The sequence below is a fragment of the Cheilinus undulatus genome, linkage group 13 (assembly GCF_018320785.1).
Source record: "Cheilinus undulatus linkage group 13, ASM1832078v1, whole genome shotgun sequence".
NCBI classification, from domain to species: Eukaryota; Metazoa; Chordata; class Actinopteri; order Labriformes; family Labridae; genus Cheilinus; species Cheilinus undulatus.
Window position 1 is genome coordinate 2,276,696 of NC_054877.1, and position 20,755 is coordinate 2,297,450.

Sequence of the window (20,755 nt, forward strand, 5' to 3'; positions counted from 1 at the left end):
AGTTTAGGACAATTTAAAAGAATTAGGTTTGCCAAACATTTAGACATAGTTTCTCTGAGCTTAAAAAATTTACATTTACCTAATTTGAAAAAAATGTAATTGATTAAAAAGTTCAACCAATGTTTTACTTTTTTCAGTGCAGATAATGGACTAATATAATCGCAGCTGTGAGCCTGAATAGTGGACTAGACTGCAGGGTTTTGACCTGAATGGTGGTCTAAAAACAGGGTTTTAACCATCGACTGCATGCAGGATTGATGAGTTTTGTGTAGGTTTGCTCCCCCCTAATGAGGGAAATAATCATTTTATAATCAGCAATAGTAAACAAAACACAGAAAACATTTCAGGACTTTCCATACACTGTAAAAGGCAGAGTATTTCATGATTTATGTATTTTTGATTTATTAGTAAAAGATTGAGTAAAGTCCTTTTCAAAGTAAAACTGCTAAATTTGACTCTAACCCACCACCACAAATAGATTCCAGTCCTGTGAGAAACACTGAGCAGCGTAAGCAGCAGTGAGCTTCTACTGCTGGAAACTTCCAGACATGCACCTCAGTCCAGCGATGATGAGTCTGACCCAGAGTCTGAGACGGCAGAGCAGGTTACTAAAAGCAGTCTCCAGAGCAGAGTCTATAAGCCAGCAACATAATGGTAAGTTATGGTCATGACTTTGGTGATGCTTTATGTGAAAATGCTCATTTGGATCATTCTAGTTCACTTTTTAATGACCTTAATGAGGTAGTGATAACTAGCCTAATATTAGCTTCAGCAGAGTCCAAAATTAGCACCGTTCAGTGTTTCCTGTATTTGTTAATGTGCCTATAGATAATGTTACTGTCTGTTTGAAATTAAACAGTGTGTATTAGGCCTGTCTGAAATGAGGAAAAACAACAAATGTGCAGCAATCCTGTTCAAGTAAAAATTCAAGTCATTAATGCATAACAAGATATAATTTGTTATCACGTTTTAATGAACATTATCTTGGTTCACACTGTCTTGGCATGTTAATTTTGGGATGATGATGAACAAATAATTAAAAAATAATAATAATAATCAAAAAACAACAAAATTAATTTGTGCTGCTCAGGTGTTTATGTGCCAGGCTTAATAAAGTGTTATATCCTTACTTCATCTCATACTGATATTAAACTAACCTATTAATGTTTACTGATAGTGTTGTTGCACTGATGAACTAGCATGATTAACAACACCAAACTCTTACTTAGACTGAAGATGATCCAGATGTGGTGGGTAGGGAGAGACCTCACAGCAGAAATAATGATGACACCCAAAGCAAAACAGGAGAGCAACTGGCAGAACGGCCTCAGGAACCCATAGAAAGCACCAGTATGATTATGGTGAGCTTAATGACCATGATGCCTGTTTGGTTTGTTTGCTTTTTCAGCCATATGCACTAACTCCTGCACTAAACCTTAATACTGCCATCTTTACATTTTGCTGCTAACTTCAATAATGTGTACACCATATTTTTTGTCTCTCATCCAACTAGACCATGTTCCAGAGGGGACTCTAGAGAGGACTGTGGCCCCATTGCAGAGATGGAAAAGACTACTCTACCCAAGTAATAGTACAGTTACTCAGGTTAAAATGTATTTAAGTAGAAGTTAAAGTACTGGTCTATAAATCTACTAACATAAAAGTGAAAAGTAAGTCATTTAAAATTTACTCTGAGTAGCTACTTTTGGGGCTTTCACAGTGAAATCTGACCTGTCCTTAATGTGCAATAAAAACAAGAAAATATGGAGCTCCAACCAGGTTGTTTGATATAATGTTTGACACCTAACCTAAAGTCCAATGCAGCAGCTGTTTAGGGAAGAAATGTGGAATCATTCTCTGCTGTGTGCATGTACTGACTGTCATGTGTTGTGAAAGCCAAACTACTGGTCATGTTCATGTTGTTGACCGAAAGCTTGGACCTCCTTTTGGCTTTTAGTGTTTTTTTGTTGTTTTTTCTTTAACTCAGTACTTGATGCTTTTTAAAATGTCATAAGGTAAAATACTTTAATCAAAAAAATACTGAAGTAATAGGGATTTTTAAACCTGGACAAAAAAGTAGAAGTACACAGAAGAGCTACTCATTTACAGTAACTTGAGTAAATGTAATGAGTCACTTTCTACCCCTGCCCCATTGTCAACATAAACCACTTCAACCCAGCCTTCATAAGCAACACATGGATGAGTACTCTATAAACCATTATGTTGTTGAGTTTTAATGCACCTTACATCCCTGACTTTTACACCACACAATCAAGAGGGGGAAAGTTGGAGACAGACTGGCACTAACTGACTTATTACTAGCTTGTTTAGAGGAAAGGTGCTTGAGTAAGGAGAATCAAATGAATAATAATAATAATACATTTTATTTGTAAGTGCCTTTCTGAACATTTAAGGTCACTTTATAGATAAAACCAAGCACAATGAAAACAATAGATAAAAGAAAACACAATAATAAAACCGGACAAAGAAATTACAAAGAGTAGGCAATCCTGAACAGGCGAGTTTTGAGTCTAGATTTGAAGAGAGGGAGAGAGTCAATGCTTCGGGTGTCTGGTGGGAGTGAGTTCCAGAGTTGAGGAGCAGAGCGGCTGAAAGCTCTGCTCCCCATGGTGCTGAGACGGGCAGAGGGCACGGTGAGGTGGATGGAGGAGGAGGATCTGAGGGAGCGGGAGGAGGTGGCTATGTGGAGGAGATCAGAGAGATACGGGGGACAAGATTGTGGATGGCCTTGAATGCATACAGGAGGATTTTAAATTCTATTCTGAATTTAACCGAGAGCCAGTGGAGCTGCTGTAGGACGGGGGTGATGTGGTGAAATGAGGGGTTTGTCCTTCACCTCTCAAGTTTTTAGTTTTCAAATGTCAGTTTACTATTTTTCGGTTTAGTTTTCATTTTCATAAATGCTCTGGGTTAAGTTTTTATGCACTTGTTGTTAGCTTTGTTAATCTATTTTAAATAAAAAGTCTTTTAAAATGGCTTCTTGCTGTAACTTTTTCCCCTCTGCTTTTCGCCCCTTTTGGCGTCGTAAGTAAATGAGGAGGACCCAGAACCAGAGGAAGACCCGATTGCTAGCAAGGAGTGGGAGTTGGGAACACATTGGTGGGTAGGCATATTTAACCCTCATTTTTTCTGCATTTATTAAAGTTTTAAAACTTTTTTACAAACTGTAAGATGTATATGTCTTTTTCTATTTTAGCAGCCACATAAGAAGAAAACATATGTTTAAGCCAAATCTCTGACTCTGCTGCCATGTGTGCCTCTCATCTCATAGAATCAGGAAGAAAGAAATTATTTTGTTTGGGGGGAAAAAAAACAAAAACAAAAAACATTCAAACAGAAAATGAAGTGAAGTATTAGAGGAGCAGTGGTGAGTTTGAAATGACATTTATTTTTCAGTATGCAATCAAATGTTGGCGTGGTGTGCATTAATATCAGACAAACACTTTTGTCTAACAACAGACACACTGTACTTAGAGGAAGTCTATCTGTAAATGTGATATCATTAGTTATCTTACCACACCTGTTTGACTGTGAATTGTTTATGATTGGTACAATGAAAAGACTCTGCCGCAGTGCACGCACTGCATGTCCGGGACTGAGATGTTTTTATTTCTAGCACAAAATTAGTCCAAAATATTTAATCCTGCTGTCAGACAGATTAGGATCAGCGCAGACTGGTGTTTCTCCAGTAATTTAATTGTTTTCTTGAATTATTCTTTAAAAGGGAGAAAACAAGCGCATATGGATGATGGAGGAATTGCTATTGTGCACGGGGAGATTTGGTAAAAATAAACACAACATTGGTCCAAAAATAATTTGTTTTTGAAGAGTTTAAAGATCACTATAGTCTCTAATAAAAGACTGGTGCAGTCTTATATAACAGCTGTGATGTGCAGAAATGACCGTAATATCTGTGCTTCATCGTCCTCCTTTTCATCCTCTCCATCAAATAAATCTAAACAGTTTTTTGTCTGCATATAATCAGGGCTAATTCTTTAGTGAATTGGTTATTTAAAAAAAGGGGAGCTATTTGTGGGTGTGCAATATTCGTGCTAAAGTCTGCGCAAATAATCTTGGTGGATCTGTCCCATAATGTGAACATGCATATCAATCTGACATTAGAGAGTGAAATGAATTAGTAGATGAAAATATGACATTAGGCTGGCCAGAGAGACTAGTCTGATCAGTGAGGATGGAAAAGGAGGTTAAACTGACTGATGACACTAAAAGTTACTGTCTCATACTGTATTTAACGCTGTTTATATGGAGTTATTGATCTCACAGTGAGAGAAAAATTTCCTAAACATCCTGCTGACTTTTGATAATCAATCACATTGATCCTCTGAATCAACTGTTATTAATGGCACTTTAAGGACCCCAGCAGTTTTGATATTTTGAAAGTAATAATCCTATTTTTAAAAAACTCAATTTTTTTCACCATCTATTAAAACATTTGTAAGCTTTCTAAAATGTAGATCTCATATGACACTTTGTCACAGTGACAAAGCCAAGATAAAAGCTAGACATTATTGGTGAATAGGTAAAAAAGTTAGAAAAATCCTTAGTAAATGTGATTTACTAAGAGTGAATGCACAAATGACAAGAGATGCAAACGTGTTGGAGACAAGCCTATTTACATGAGGGTTTTGCGTGTTTCCTGGTTAGAGCCAAACGCACAAAATGAAAATTACCTTACAGAATTAGAGGAGTTGATGGATGAAGCCAATAAAAACTAATATGAGATACAGTAAAGAAGCCCACGGAGAGTCAGGGAGAAGAAAAAGAGTTTTCCCTGTTGGATTATGCTTCCTGGATTTGGGTGAGATCGTCTTTTTACCCGGTATACTAGTAATTAGAGGTCGATCGCACATTTTTTGTTTTTTGGGGGGCTTTGTTGTTTGGATTTATTGTGTTTTTTTTTCTGAGGAGACTGGTGGATTAAAGACTTTCACGTTTACATGCATCACAGACATTTAAAAAAGACTTAAAAGACTCTTAAAAATGCTCGGATAAGGACGAGGTTGCTGTTGTCGTTAGATTTGGACTTTTAGTTTAAAATGAAATTTCAAAGACTGAGATAAAATCTTTATTTTGTCGTGACCTACTTTTCATTTGAGTTTACGCATGATGTGCGCTTATGTTCTGGGGAGGTGTTAATTAAATGAGAAGCGCTTTAAACTCATTACGTTCTCTTGAGAGATTTATTGATTATAGGCTATTTGTTCAGAATTGTTGTTTATTGCATTTTGATATATTCTTTACTTTAAAAGGTTTTCTATTTTCCTTAAAAGTTCCCCCTTGTGTGTGTTCAACGCTAGCTTGAGAAAAGTTAAGTGTTAGAACTTCACACAGAACATCAGAAAAACAGGATTGGGAGATCCCAGCTGTAATAGCTGCTGTACGCTGGAATGACCCAGATGCAAAAAAATGTAAACTTGCAAGGACTTTTGTCTTTGCAGGTATTGCGTGATTTCTTCTCGTGGCTGGCTCCAAATCTGCTCTGAGTTCCTCCAACAGCTCCAAAATGGCAAGGCTGGATAGGCGATATGTTTTAATGACTGTTTACTTATTTATTCCAAAAACGTTCACACTAGGGTGAAAAATGTGTTCTCTGCGTCTTCTTTCATCGTTTCTTGTTTCCCTCATACCACAATAACTGCAGCCATGTGTGCACAATTAAGCATACAAACAGTTTGAAGCTCCCTCTGAGACGTGTTAAATATAGACACAGTTTCTATGAGCAAAATTGCTTTCAGGTTTTATAAATCGCTTTGCGTGCACTAAAACAATATATTTACATTTTCTCTTCCCAGAACACGCACAATTATGTGTAAACGCCCCATATTGCATATTAATTGCGGCGAACGTACTAACTGGATGCAGCCGCGATATTTTGCACCTTTGAAAGACGCAACCCTTAGCGCACACTGTTTGTAAATCCGTTTATAGGCAGCTGCATATATGAAAAAAAAAAAAACACCTAACCCTAAAAAAATTCTAACAAAAGGTTTCTCAGCTGTTTTTTTAAGTATTAGGTGTCCTTAATAACATACCAAAACTTTACCAAAGACCACTAGAAAGGTGTAATTTTCAAGATGGTGTCCAAAATGGGCAGGTAGTCCTTAAAACTGCTTGATGGGGGAGCCTTGAAAATATCCTAACTCTTTTAACATTTGACCTAGCCAATCTTGGTGTCTAACCCCATGTTCTCTGTCAAGACTATCTCTACACCCTACATATTCCATATGTACGGGGACTGACCCCACGTGGGCAGTTGACGTGGATACTCTTCAAGACACACCACCTGTGGTGGCCACGCACTGATTAGCTAACCGTGGCTGTATAAGCCGCACGCATACGTGGCCTCTTTGATTCTTTGATTTCCACGGAGTCAAGCAGCAGACGTGTGTGAAAGAAAAGCATTTGAATGAAAGAGAAAAAGCGAGGTTTGGCATATGTGCAGTGTGTGTGACATCAGCGTTGATCAACTTACTCTGTGAGGAAGAGAGCTGGTCTTCGGGCTACTCTCGGGATTGCTACAGTGTTTGCATAGCACAGGCTGGTGAAGTGTGTTGGCATAGTCGGCATCGGTGTGCCGATCTGCGGCCATTGTCTGCCGCCTGATCTGACCTCGGAGGCAGCTGGGCTGTGTTCTCCCCGTAGAATCTGACCTTGTCAGAGGAACCGGTGAGAGAACGCACTTCACGGTTTACTGCTGAACTGTGGCGGAGGTGTGTTTGCATGGGATCAATAGCAGCGCTGTTGATTCGGGGGAAGTGAGTGAGAGTAACTTTCCGATACAATAGAAACAAGTAAATAACATAAAATAAAATAAAAAGAAGGAGAAGGAGAAAGTGGAAGGATACTGCTTCCTTTGCTTCTCTCTCACCACCTGTGCAATCAGGCGGCTCAGTGGATGGAGGGTGATTGGTGCACCCAACATAGAAGCTGCTTGGAGTACGTAGGGTGACTAGTACCAAACACGACAGCCCTGGCAAGTAGAAAATAATAAATAAATAAATAAATAAGCAAATAAATAGCTAAGAAAGGGTTTTGTGTGAAGATGGCCAGCACAGCCCATTCATGTTTGACCTGTGGGATAAAATGCCTATGGTAGATGGTCATGATCAGTGTGTGCATTGTTTAGGATTGGACCATGCATGCATACCCAGTCAGGATCCAGCTTCCTGCATGAACTGTTTTATCTTGCCTGCTAGAGTGAGAGAGGCTAGGGTTCTGGCAGTTTCCCACAAACGCCCAGCCACTGCCACTGAGCAGCAGCGACAGGCAAAGCAAGCTAGCGTAGTGGTCTGGAGTGACCTCATGGGGAGTGGACCTGTTTCACTTGCTCATGCCACAGGAAAGGCAGCAGAAGGGGTAAATCCCACAGCTGCAGCTGCACCACCTCCAACCCAACCCCCTTACCCTGCCTTGGAAGAGCAGGAGGAGATGGAGGTGGACATTTTGGGATTTAGTTCAGAGGGAGAGGATCTTCCCCCTGGTCAGGTGACTGTGCAGCAGGTAGAGGAGGAGCATGAACACCCCCCCTTCTATCAGCAAGTTATTAGTTGGGCTGCTCAAGCTTTGGACATTGAAATGCCAGCTGGGCAGGGCCATAAAACCTCACGGTTTGATGAGGAGGCAGATAAGCCATACTCCTTTTCAGTACCACTGCTCCCTGATTTGGAGGAGCTGATTGTTAAACAATTTGCCAAAGCATCTGAGGCCCACCGCTGGTCAGGTCTGTGTAGGCGCCTGGCATGTGTGGATGGTCATGAGAGGGTCGGCTGTGGACCACCACCTCCCATGGACCAATCCTTGGGAGCCTTGGTGTCTCCAACAAGGTCAATGTTGGGGACACCGAGCTGTCCAAGCCGAAATACAAAAATGATGGATGCCATGCCCTGTAAGCTGCATGGAGTGATGGCGATCCAAGGGCAGCTGATTATTATCCCTGTATCAGCGCCAGCTGTCAAAACAGTTGGAACAGGGAGACTCTGATGTTGCTAATGAAATGCAGCAAGTGTCCTCTCTCTTAGCAAAGCTCATGAAGGAGCAGGCGGTGGCTGCTGGCAGGGCAATGTCTTCCCTCTGGGTGGTGAGGCGTCACCACTGGCTATGCCAGTCAGGGCTACAGGGGGAGGGCTGCGCCTGTCTGCTCAGGCTGCCAGTTGTTCCATCTGCCATGTTTGGGCCGGATGCAAGCAAGATGATCCAGCAGGCCCAAGATGCACGCACTTGTGCTCAGGAGATGTCAGGGATGCTCCATAGGGGCCGTGAGTGGCATACCTCTGCAGCACCACAGACTGGGCCGCCCCAATCAACCCCGGCACCTTTAGGGGACCTGAGGGTTCAGTTGGAAGCCAATCGGCATGGCGGGCCAGACACAGTCAGTCAAAGGGACGAGGCCGGGGCCGGGGGCCCCCCAAGGCCCCTCCTCGCTCCTGACAGTCTTCAGAACCCAGCCTCCCCACGCTACCTTACTGGACAGCACGTGTCATGGGAGTCCCATGGGGGGGATCCCTGGGGGATTTCCACCATGATTCAAGGTTATCATCTGCAATTTCTGCAAACACCACCTCTGACGAGGTCTGACACATTTTCAGTGGTAACAGACCCACAACCCAGGCGGATTCTGGTGAGGGAGATTCAGACTCTCCTTGCGAAGAAAGCCATCAGGAAGGTGAAGCAGGTTGATCAGCAGGCTGGCTTCTACTCATGCTACTTCCTCCTTCCAAAAAAGGATGGGAAAGTCAGACCAATTCTGGATTTAAGGGGACTCAACAAATTTTTGAGGCCCCTATCATGCAAGATGATAACTGTGCCAAGGGTCAGGCAGGCCATCCTCCGTGGCGATTGGTTTGCAACAATCGACTTAGAGGATGCGTATTTCCAGATCCCAATTTGGGAGGGACACAGGCGTTTCCTCAGCTTCGCTTTCGTCAGGAAAACCTTCGAGTTCTGTGTCCTTCCATTCAGGATATCGCAGGCCTCTCAAACATTTACAAGGTGCATGGATGCGGTCCTGAGCCCCTTGAGGAAGGAAGGTCTTCGCATCCTCAATTACTTTGAGGACTGGCTGATATGTGCTCGCTCAGAGGAGCAGTGCCGCAGCGATGTGGCCCAGACCCTGAGGCACTTGGAGCACCTGGGCGTTTGCCTCAACAGAAAGAAAAGCAGGATGTAGCCCTCACAGTCAATAGAGTTCCTGGGCATGTGCCTGGATGCCAGGGCGGGCACTCTTTACTTGACACTGAGAAGACAGACTGCCCTCAGGGAATGCCTCTCCCGGTTTCGCCTAGGGGCAAGGGTGACCTGGAGGTTGTGCCTGCGACTCATGGGATTGATGGCAGCCACAGTGCACATTGTGCCCCTGGCCCTTCTGAATATGCGTCCAGTGCAGCTGTGCCTTCTGAGCCTAGGACTTTGTCCCCACAGAGACCTGCATGCCAGGGTGTTGGTGACATGCCGGTTGCGCTTGGCTCTCCGACTCTTGGTGGGAGGAGCCAGCCAACTTAGCAGAGGGCAGCCCACTGGGACCAGTATTGCGTCGCCAGACGGTGTCATCTGACGCCTCCCTCATAGGCTGGGGAGCACGAGGGGCAAGGCATCGGAGGCCAATGGCAGGGACCCTGGTTGACTCAACACATCAATCTTTTGGAACTACGTGCCATTCAGCTGGCCCTTCTATACTTCCTGCCAGAACTGGAAGGTCATCAAGTACTTGTCCGAACAGACAGCACGGTGGCGGCAGCCTATATCAACAGGCAGGGAAGCCTGGGTTCCATGTGCCTTTGCAGGCTGGCTCGAGTAATATTAGAATGGGCATATCCAAGATTCAAATCCCTCGGAGTGATGCACATCCCGGGTCAGGTGAACCTTGCTGCAGATCAGCTCTCCCAGGGGGAACCCCTCCCTGGAGAATAAAGGCTGAATGAGATCTGGAACCACTTTGGTTTAGCTGTAGCCGATGTCTTCGCCTCCAGGAAGACAACTCACTGCCCCCTCTACTTTTCCATAGGAAGAGACGATCCTCCCCTGGGCACGGACGCAATGGTGCACCAGTGGCCAGAGGGGTTACTATATGCCTTCCCTCCCTTCAGCCTTCTACACCCTCTACTACAGAGAGTACAAGTAGAAGAGGTGGAGCTCATCCTGGTGGCCCCCAACTGGCCCCACATGATCTGGTTTTCCGCAATTGCTCCCCTGCTTCAGGGGCATCCATGGGAGCTCCCTATCCGGTGGGACCTCCTGTCCCAGGCCTGCGGGACCCTTCTTCATCCTTTTCCACAGGGGCTCAAGCTTTGGGCCTAGCCCCTGAAAGGGCTTAGTTTTTAGCTATGGGGTTGCCACAGTCTGTGGTTAGCACCTTGCAAGGAGCTCGGGCACCATCAGCTAAAGCTTTGTACTCTTATCATTGGGGAGTGTTCCAGTCATGGTGCAGGTAGAGGCAGGTGTACCCTCTCTCCTGCATGGCCCCTATAATCCTGCAATTCCTTCAGGACATGCTGGAGGCGGGCAAGTCCTTATCAACTATGAAGGGAATGGTGGCAGCCATAAAGGCAGCTCAAGTGGGCTCTCAGAAACTGGCAGAAGGTTGCTGTGACCTCATTGCTCAGTTTCTTAAGGGTGCTCGTAGAGTTACTCCACGCCGCAGAAGGCCAGCTGTCCCCTCATGGGATTTGGGGGTGGTGTTGTTGGCCTTACAGAATGACCCATTTGAGCCCCTAGAAACAGTTGGGCTTAAATGGCTTTCCCTAAAGATGGTGTTTTTGATGGCAATGGTGTCTGCAAAGAGAATCGGAGAACTCCATGCCCTTTCAGTGCATGTGGAGTGCTGCTGCTTTTTGCCAGCGTCCAAACCCGGCGTTCCACCCTAAGGTGTGGTCAAAAACCCAGGACAGTCAGTCCCTTGAACTGCACCCTTTCCACCCTGCTCAGGACGGTGAGGCAGGGTCGCTGTTGTGCCCTGTCAGGGCACTAACAGTGTATTTACAGTGGACAGGTGTCTATAGGAAGACAGACCAGCTCTTTGTCTGCTACAGACCGGATTGTCTTGGCAGCCAGTCTCCAAGATGAGACTCTCCCACTGGGTGGTGGACACAATCCAACAAGCATATGAGAAGGCAGGCAGGTGCAAGGGGTGCATGCTCACTCTACGCGAGGCATGGCTACCTCATGGGCCCTATGGTGGGGTGCCTCTCTATCAAAGGTTTGTACAGCAGACTCTTGGTTGACCCCGTCCACTTTTTATCAGGTTGTACTGCATGAATGTTGCAGCCGGCACACAATTCACTGAGAGGGTGCTTGGCTCAGTGCAGCAGGACAGGACATGAAATTACCAAGCCTCCTTAACCACAGCTCTCACAGGAGCGTCGGTGGTTTGGAGTGATGTCCCCTTTTTTTTTTTTTTTTTTTAAAGCTAGCCTTGTAACGGTCAGGCTAGGTGGCTTTCCACCCATTTATGGCTGGCCTTAGCGTCTGGCAGGGCCAGTTGAGCGTTGGTGGCGTCTTGTGCCTAGGCGATGGGTGTGTAAATAGTGTATATTTGTAAATAGTTCCTTTTCTAAGCACATGGGTGATTATTTTGGTGGCGGTGAGGTCTCATTCGAATTCAACTGCCATTTCAAACTACCACAGGAGCAGCGGCGTCTGCTGGGTTTCATCGCTGTGTGTCTTACAGAGTCCCCTTACATATGGAATATGTAGGGTGCAGAGATAGTCTTGACGCGAAAGAGAACGGATGGTTACATCTAGGTTCTCTGAGTGGAGAGACTATCTCTCCAGCTAAGAGGATGCTCAGAAACGTTTTCCAATCAAAGTTAATCAGAGGCCACACATGCATGTGGCTTATATAGCCACGGTTAGCTAATCAGTGCATGGCCACCACAGGTGGTGTGTCTTAACCCTTTGATGCGCAACATAAGTACCCCCCCTCTAATGCGCAACATGGGTCAAAAATGACCCGCATTCATTTCCAAGGCTATTTAATGCTGGCTGAGTTTATCTTTGTTCTTTCTTTTGAAATAAATTAATTTTATCAATTAATTGCTACAAGTATTCTTTCAATTTGCTTTTTTAGATTACCACATATCATTTTATTTTTTTTCCTCTTTATACTATGAAAAGATCCAGTTTTTATATTACGACGTCAAGTTTACACACATGGGTCAAAAATGACCCATCCTTCCTTGTGTGATTTATAATTGAATGATTTGATCTTGTATTATTTCTTTAGCAGTAAGTGGGGCCAAACACTTTTGTAGTCAATATTTGCAACGTGTTTATTTGTAATTTGGTCACACAAACACAGATAACAGATAAAACAAGTACTGAACTGAACTGAACTGTACATTTGTTTTCTAACATAAAACTGCTGAATTTTGTGCTGTGTTAAACTAAACACAGCACTTCAGTAAAGCACAAACTGCACTGCTAATTTTTGCAGGCCTCACAAAGGATCTCAGTGTGTTTGTGCTCCTTGCACACAGGCCTGGTGCACTGGGAACACCAGCTACTGCCTTTTCTATCTCTGGAAACTGGGCAGATTGCACACCTCTTCCTCTTTCTTTGGCCCTCCTGCCCGCTGTCTTCTTGTTGCTGAGTGGTGGCTGTGTTTTCTTTTTTCAACCCACATCTTCCCATTGCCTCGAGGACATGCTTATGGAGTTTCTGCGTGGCCTCCATGTGCCTCTTCATATGTGGCATTACAAGCTCCTTGCCCAGCTCCTTGATGAACAAGCGGCGTGCATTGCTCACACTACCCATATAATCTGGGTGCTGTGCTGTGAAGCTGGTGTAAGCATTGAGGGTGGCAACATCCAGCATATTACACCAGAGAACCATTGGCCATCTCCAGGTTCTCCTCTTACATGTGTAGTTGCTAACCATTTGATCCATTGTGTCCACTCCCCCTTTTGTTTTGTTATAGTACTGGATCACTTCTGGTTTCTTCTTCTGACTGCTGTCATCCACTGCTTTGTCATCATGCATGGTGCTCAGGAGGACAACAGCTTTTCCCTTCTTCTGCACATAGCTCACCATGGTCATGTTGTCTTTGAATCCAAATTCTGAGCTATAGATCTCCCGTGATTTGGATGACTTCATGATAGGTGGTATGTCTGGCTTGTTCTGGCGAAGAGTCCCAACAATAGTCAGGTTCTTCTTGAGGAGCTTCTCAGCCAAAGGCACACTAGTGAAGAAGTTGTCCATTGTGATGTTACGACCTATAAGGGAGGAAAAAGATTGTAAAATTTACTCAACCTAGTGCTCTCTAAATTTTAGCAACATAATATGTTGCATTGCATTTTATTCTATTCAACTATTTTACTTATAGAGATATCAAATAAAAAATAAAACACATTATAAATGATTTGGGAAAGTTAAATGGACATTGTGCTAAAATATATACATTCATTTCTCTCTTGTATTGTATTTTTACCTGTCTGTCTGATTCCACTAGACAGTTGTTGGACAACATTCTCTCCAAGGTTTCTCTGAACCTCCTCCCCTGGCTGTCTCCCTGTATAGACAATACCATCTATGGCATAGAGCACCCTTGCATCGCACATCCAGAAGATTTTTATCCCATATTTTGATGGCTTGCTTGGCATGTATTGCAGGAACTTGCACCTGCCACGGAATGGCACAAGCTGCTCATCTATGGTGACACAGTCACTGGGGATGAATCGTCTTCTGCAGTTGTCCAGGAAACAGTCCCACACATACCTAAATGCTGCCATGTGGTCTGTTTCCAATCGCAGAGCCCTGGTCCTCTTGTCATCAAACCGTATGACACGGCGGATATCCTCATATCTCCTAAGCCCCATGGTAGCTTTGTAGATTGGATTTTGCAGTGGCTCCATGAACAGCTCCCGCAAAGCCACATCCCAGCTCTTCTCCCCACCTGCAAGGAGGGTCAAACCAATAAAGGCTATGAATTCTGCTTTATCAATGCTCCTCCACTCTCTACCTTTTGCTGTGGCTTCTCTTCTTCCCTCTAAGTTAGTGCATTTTAGAACCTCTTCGATGATATTGTCACTCATAAACATTTCCCAGGCATCTTTGGGTGAAACAGCACTTGATCCTTGTGTGGGTCCGGGGCAGCATCTCAATATGTTGTGGCTTCTTGTTCTGCTTTGGGTTGGGGGAGCCTCACTCCAGTAGGATCCTTTTTTACTTATTCTGTTGGACTGGTTCTGAGTTTCGTCTTCAGAGGATTCATCAGATGAGCCTTCTCCATCATCGGAAGAGTCCTCCTCTGGTAGGAGAGCATGATTCCCAGACACACCCACAACTCCAGTCTGGCATTGTGGCAAAGCCTCTGGGTCATCAGCATCAGAAATTTCAGACTCTGACTCAGGAAAAATTGCCTCCTCATCTTCCTCTTCTGGTTCTTCCTGCAGCATCCTTATAACCATCTCAGTGGTAAATCTGCGAGCAGCCATACTCTGGATATAGAAACCCGAAAGCGCAATCATATTTCCACAATTTCCAGTTGCACATCAAAATACACACACCTATATAGCTGAGTTTCCGATAGCCAGCATTTGCCGGTCATTGGCCAGTAAAAAGGGCGGTGCTGGGGTTGTTTATCTACTCAGACGGCAAGCACATGGCTAATTATGTATGCACGATGGCGTCAAAGCAAAGCTCTCTCTTTGCGCCAGCTCACTCTGCTGGAGACTCTGCAGGGAAAGTTTGACCAGAGCTTTCTCATAAAGCAGAATTTTAATCTAAGTGAGGTTTTCCTGGTTAACCAAAGGATTAATATCATCAACGATATTGAGGGATTTTGTGTCATTGCTGCGAGTAAAGAGGAGGCTGAAACGAAGGGAACTATGGCTGAGCATCATAAACACCGATGCAGCAGCAGAGAGAGAGGCCTACGCCGGCTAATTAACAGAAGTAGTCTTGGATAAGCCGTTAATGAGAGGAGGACTGGACGGAGCTATCTGCTGTGGAGCTTTTGTCTTTTCAGGACTAGTCCAAATAAACCAGGATGGTTGGATTTCCAGCTTTAGCAGATGCTACAGTGATATCATCATGAGGACTGATATTAGCAGTTGACGGTAAGACTCATTTTTCATTTGAAATGCGGAGTTTTAACGCAGTGTCAAGTTAAGAGGGCACTTTTGTTATGTGTTTGGATGCTTCGTTGTTGTCGGTGGAGGATAGTAAGCTGCTAAGTTATAATAGCCTATGTGCTAACAGGCTAATGGTGCTAATGTGACGCTAACTGTTGTTTATGAGTTTAACGTGGGCGTATATTGTGTAACTGACTATGTGTGTAAGGAAAAGCTGGCAGCTTTCATTTTGATACTTGAAACCACTTACACAAAGAACAATTAGAGAAAGTTTTTGTACAATCGGTTTAAGGGTCTAATCATGTCTACCAGTCTGTAATAACAGGGTAATAATTACTCAGGTTTACTGTTGAATTGGTTTCTACTGTCTCGGTTTTGGGTCAGGTCTGGAAATAAAAATGTGTCCTCTCTCCCGTTTAGCGCGGACGTTTATGTATCGATGTATCACAGCATATCAGATTTTTTTATTTTGCTGCTGTTAATACAGCAAAATAATGTTAAGGAAATGTCCAGTAGTTGTCCTAAATGGCCGGAATTCTTGAGGACTGCCGGTCATTTTGACCGTGGAGAGTCTAGCGGAAACTCTGCTATACAGTTTTATTTGATGACTTGTCTAAGATAGCTTAGCTAAATACTTGAGTATGATAGATTAACTGTTTGGCTGAAATAGTTTAGCTAACCACATGACTGAGATAGATTAGTGCACTGATCAGCTAAAATAGCTTAGCTAACTACAGTACTTTTCTAAACTGCCTAGCCATCAGCTTAGCTAAGTAGATAGCTAACTTCAAATGTTAGCAACCAAATAAAAATTAGCTAACTAAAATGGATTAGCTAACTGTTTGGCTAAAGCAGCTTATCTTGCCACTTTTCTAAGCAGCCTAGCGATGCTAACTACAAAGGCTATCAACTAAATAATAAAATAAAATAAAACATAAATGAAATGGATTATGTCAACAGCAAGCTAGCTAGCTAGCTAATAGTTATTACTTTCACTCTCTGACAAGGAATGTATTCTCTCTCTCTCTCTCTCAAGCTAAACTAAAATTATCATATTATTTACAGTAATCTTTCAGAACTGTCATTTTATTTTTTAGAGGTAAGGTTGTAATAATTATAAACAACAACAACAAAAATAAATACTTACATCCACAAGATGAGCAAGGGCAGCTGTGTTGAGCTGTCAAGTGTCTGAAACAAATCACAGTATCCCACAAAGTCCTTCCATGTGTGCGGGTCATTTCTGACCCATGTCTGTAAACTTGATGTAGAAATATAAAAGGTCTGATTGTTCATAAAGGAAGGAAGGGAAAATAAAAATTATGATTTGTACATTTCAAAAACAAGATTTTTACTGCATAATTGGAATAGTTACTGATATATATATATATATATATATTAACAAATATCATAGAAACTCTCAGCCATATACATGAAATAACACAGGAAATAGATACGGGTCATTTTTGACCCATGTTGCGCGTTAGAGGGGTAGTGATGAAAAAAGTGGTTTAACTCAAAAAGTAAAAAAGTAAAAAATCAAATATGGATGTTTTATGATTAAAAACAAGTTAATTGAGGAATACCTGGAGGACTGAATGATAAAATTAATTTATTCCAAAGATATACATAAAAGAAACCCATTCGGGTCACTTTTGACCCATGTTGCGCATCAAAGGGTTAAAGAGTATCCATGTCAACTGCCCATGTGGGGTCAGTCCCCGTACATATGGAATATGTAGGGTGGAGAGATAGTCTCTCCAGTCAGAGAACCTAGGTTACATTGTAACCATCCAATTTCCAGGTCTATGAATCCATTGGACTTGTCTTAATTGCACTGACATGATTACATACATATGGAATACATGATTTTGTGATAACTGTAAGGTTTTATCTTTGTTTAGGGTGAAGCAGAGATGTAAACGATTTAGCCATGTCATGTAAACTCCTACTCAGTATGTGTTTTTGGACACAAACCCTTTTTTTTTTGCTAAAACACAGATTTGACATACAAGGTAAAAGTTATTGCACCCAAATGTAACTTAAATTGGAGTTGTATAACTTTTGATCTTAAACAATTCTGAATTAGCCCAAACAGTGGGCTGTGTGTGAACCCTCTAAAATGGTCACTCATTTCAATTGGAATAAGTTGATTGTTACATGAGTGCTTCCTGTTTTATTTTGGGTGTTTCCTTTAGTGACTGCTGATGTCACCTTGTCTGCACCTGTGGTTAATGACCCAGAGTCTATTTAGGCAGGATCTGCTAACCAGCTCCTTCTCTCTCTCCACCTTGCAGCAGCAGCACCTCCAGCAGCAGCACTTCCTTTGTGTGCGCTCAGGTTTTGTTTAGTTAAACCTTGGTTGAAACTTCAATAAAAGTGATTATTATTTAACCCATTGAGTGTGTGGTTTCCATTGTTATGTTCGGCATTTGAGCCAGCCGTAACATGATACATATGTAATGCCTCCTCTATAGATGTTTTTGAGTATTAAGGTGGCGATATACTAAACCCAACAACACTAAATTCTCAATTTCTAGCTACTCAGAAGATGGTGGAAGAGAATACTGACATTTGAAATTGCTTGCCTCATTGAAATGTTGTTGGCAGCTGAGTGTATACCATTTTGCTTAAACAAACTTCATCCTTGAGTACTTACAGACAGCATTCCAGAAACTTGTTATTGGTGAATCAACCAAATGTGTTTATGCTTCCACATCAAGCAAGGAATGTCATAGAGGACTGTGAGACCAAGGCAATGGCAGTGTTTGGTGGAAAGAGTACTGATTCACTTTCCTCTTTGCGCTACAACCTTTTTAGCAAGAAAATCATTACAGCCAAATCATTTGTTACCCCAGAATGTCTGCCTCCAACTGAGTCCTCCACCAAGTACCACTGCCAAAGAGTTTACGTCCACATCATGGTGTGGATTGGAAAGGAAGGTGACATGAACACAGTGGATTGGGGATGGAAACTAGTGGACAACTGGTTCCTGCCAGTTATGACCAGTAAGACTGCTGCCCCAGAAAGCCTCCTGCAGATGATCCACTGTAATAACACAACTGCCTGCCGAACACAACGGTGCAGTTGCAGGGCATACGGACTACCATGCATGCCTGCCTGTGGACCATGTCAAGTTGGGAATTGTGAGAATCACTATTGTCTACCTCTATGGGAGGAAGAGTGTGATGACTAATAATTCAAATGTTTTTGAACAAACTTCATAATGATAACCATTCTTTTTTTTAAATAAAAACCTCAAAATGCACTGTTCCACATCATGAAGCATGACAGAGTTTTAAAACATTTTATAGGTTGTAAAGAACTGAAAATGGTCATTTGTTGAATTTGCAGCATTAGGAGGTCATATTTACTGAAATCAAAGCTATTTCAATCAAAAACATCTGAACAGGTCAAGTTCCATGTTCACACAGGAGCCCGTCTTTGATATCACCTCCACTGTTCTCCTCTATTATCCACTGAACTTGTGAGTTTTTGGAGAGTTTCTGCTTAAATTTCTTTGCAGGATGTCAGAATATCCTCCCAGAGCTGCTGTTTTGATGTGAACTGCCTCCCACCCTCATAGATCTTTAGCTTGAGGATGCTCCAAAGGTTCTCAGTAGGGTTAAAGGTCAGGGGAGGATGGGGGCCACACCATGAGTTTCTCTCCTTTTATGCCCATAGCAGCCAATGACACAGAGGAATTCTCTGCAGCATGAGATGGTTCATTCTCATGCATGAAGATCATTTTGCTACAGAAGGCACGGTTCTTATTTTTGTACCGTAGAAGAAAGTGGTCAGTCAGAAACTCGATACACTTTGCCGAGGTCATTTTCACACCTTCAGGGACCCTAAAAGGGCCTACCAGCTCTCTCCTCATGAATCCGGCCCAGAACATAACTCCGCCCCCTCCTTGTTGACGTCCCAACCTTGTTGGGACATGGTGGCCATCCACCAATCATCCACTACTCCTCCATCTGGACCATCCAGGGTTGCAAAGGCCCTCATCAGTTGACAAGACTGTTTGAAAATGAGTCTTCATGTATTTCTGGGCCCATTGCAACCGTTTCTGCTTGTAAGCATTGGTTAGGGGGGCTGAATAGTAGGTTTAGACATGACTGCAAGCCTCTGGAGGATCCTACACCTTGAGGTTGGTGGGACTCTAGAGGCATTGCTGCTTTGTAATGACATTTTAGCATCTGCTCTCTTAACCTGATGAATTTTTCCATCAGAAACCTTCCTCATTATGTCTTTATCTGCATGAGCCCGTCTGTGCTCTGAATCAGGCACAAATTTCTTCACAGTTTGATGATCACGACTAATTTTTCCTGAAATATCTAATGTTTTTATTCCTTGTCCAAGGCATTACACTACTTGACACTTTTCAGCAGCAGAGATCCTTTTTCTTTCCTATATTACTGAAACCTGTGGCCTGCTTAATAATGTGGAACAGTGCATTTTGAAGTTTTTATTTAAAAAAAAAAGGTTGTCATTTTGAAGTTTGTTCAAAAACATTTGAATTATGCTCTTATGGCTGATGACTTAAAGATACTCTGACTGGCATTTGCATTTATTTTTAAGAAAATAAAAGAAAAATGTGATTTGCATAATAATGAGGAAAGCGGTGTACAGTACCACACAGTTCTAATGAATTTATTTCTTCATTGGAATCAACAAAATTGTTATGAACCACAAAAACCACCAACACTCAGCAAAATGATATGAGTAGGTGGGTACTTATGAGTACTTATTTTTTGCATAAATATGCTTGTAACCAAATGCTTTAATATATTATTCGAATTGTAATCACTTATCTATCATGCAAATATGTTAATTAGAATATCACATGGCCAAAACATGTATCAGGCACCATTATTCCTGGTCTAGGAGGAATACAAAAGAGTAATGGTCATTTTAAGGACCTGACGGCTGCCATTTTGAAAATGGGGCTTTTTTTTGGAGTCAAACTTTGGTAAACTTTCAGTATGTTTTTAAGTATATCTGATACTGCTGTAAACCACTGAGGGTGCGTTCACCCCAGAGCTGTTTGGTCCGCTTTAACTGAACTCTGGTTCGTTTTCCTGGATAGTCCGGTTCGTTTTGAGTGGTGTGAACAATCATACGAACTGAACTTGCGGACCAAACAAGCGGACTCTAGACAGCTTGAAACAGGGGTCTTGGTCCACTCCCTAACGGACCCTGGTGCGGTTCGTTAGAGGTGTGAACGCAAAGCAGACCAACTTGTGAACCAAAGGCAGGATGAGGCATAAACCATAATGATACACGGATTTGTATGTGATTTAATACGCTCAAATACATGTCGGTACCTCCCTTGGCATCTGTGTAGCCATGGCAACACGTTGTAGTCCGTGCTGATTTATTCGTCTCATGTAAAGGACGACATGCTGGACAGCTCACCACCTTGCCGGCTGCTCATAATGCTGAAATGCAAGAGCAGAAACCACAAGACAGCGTAAATTCTGTGTTTTTTCATTGTTTATGTGGAAGAAAAGACTGGCAGAAGGAGTTTCGTCTTCCTCTACGCCTTCTTTTCTTCTTGGTCACCATTTGTTTGTGGCAACAGCACCCCTAGCAGGCAGAGGTTGTAGGTGTTCAAATGGTTTGGTCCGCTTGACCATGAGAGCAGT

General features: G+C 42.9%; 1 long non-coding RNA gene across 1 annotated transcript; it reads left to right on the forward strand.

Annotated features, from left to right (window-relative positions):
• Nucleotides 1–225: 225 nt before the first annotated feature.
• LOC121520119 lies at nucleotides 226–3,105 on the forward strand. Its single transcript, XR_005992764.1, has 3 exons — nucleotides 226–654; nucleotides 1,230–1,361; nucleotides 1,514–3,105. It is a non-coding gene; the product is annotated as an uncharacterized LOC121520119 (long non-coding RNA).
• Nucleotides 3,106–20,755: the final 17,650 nt, after the last annotated feature.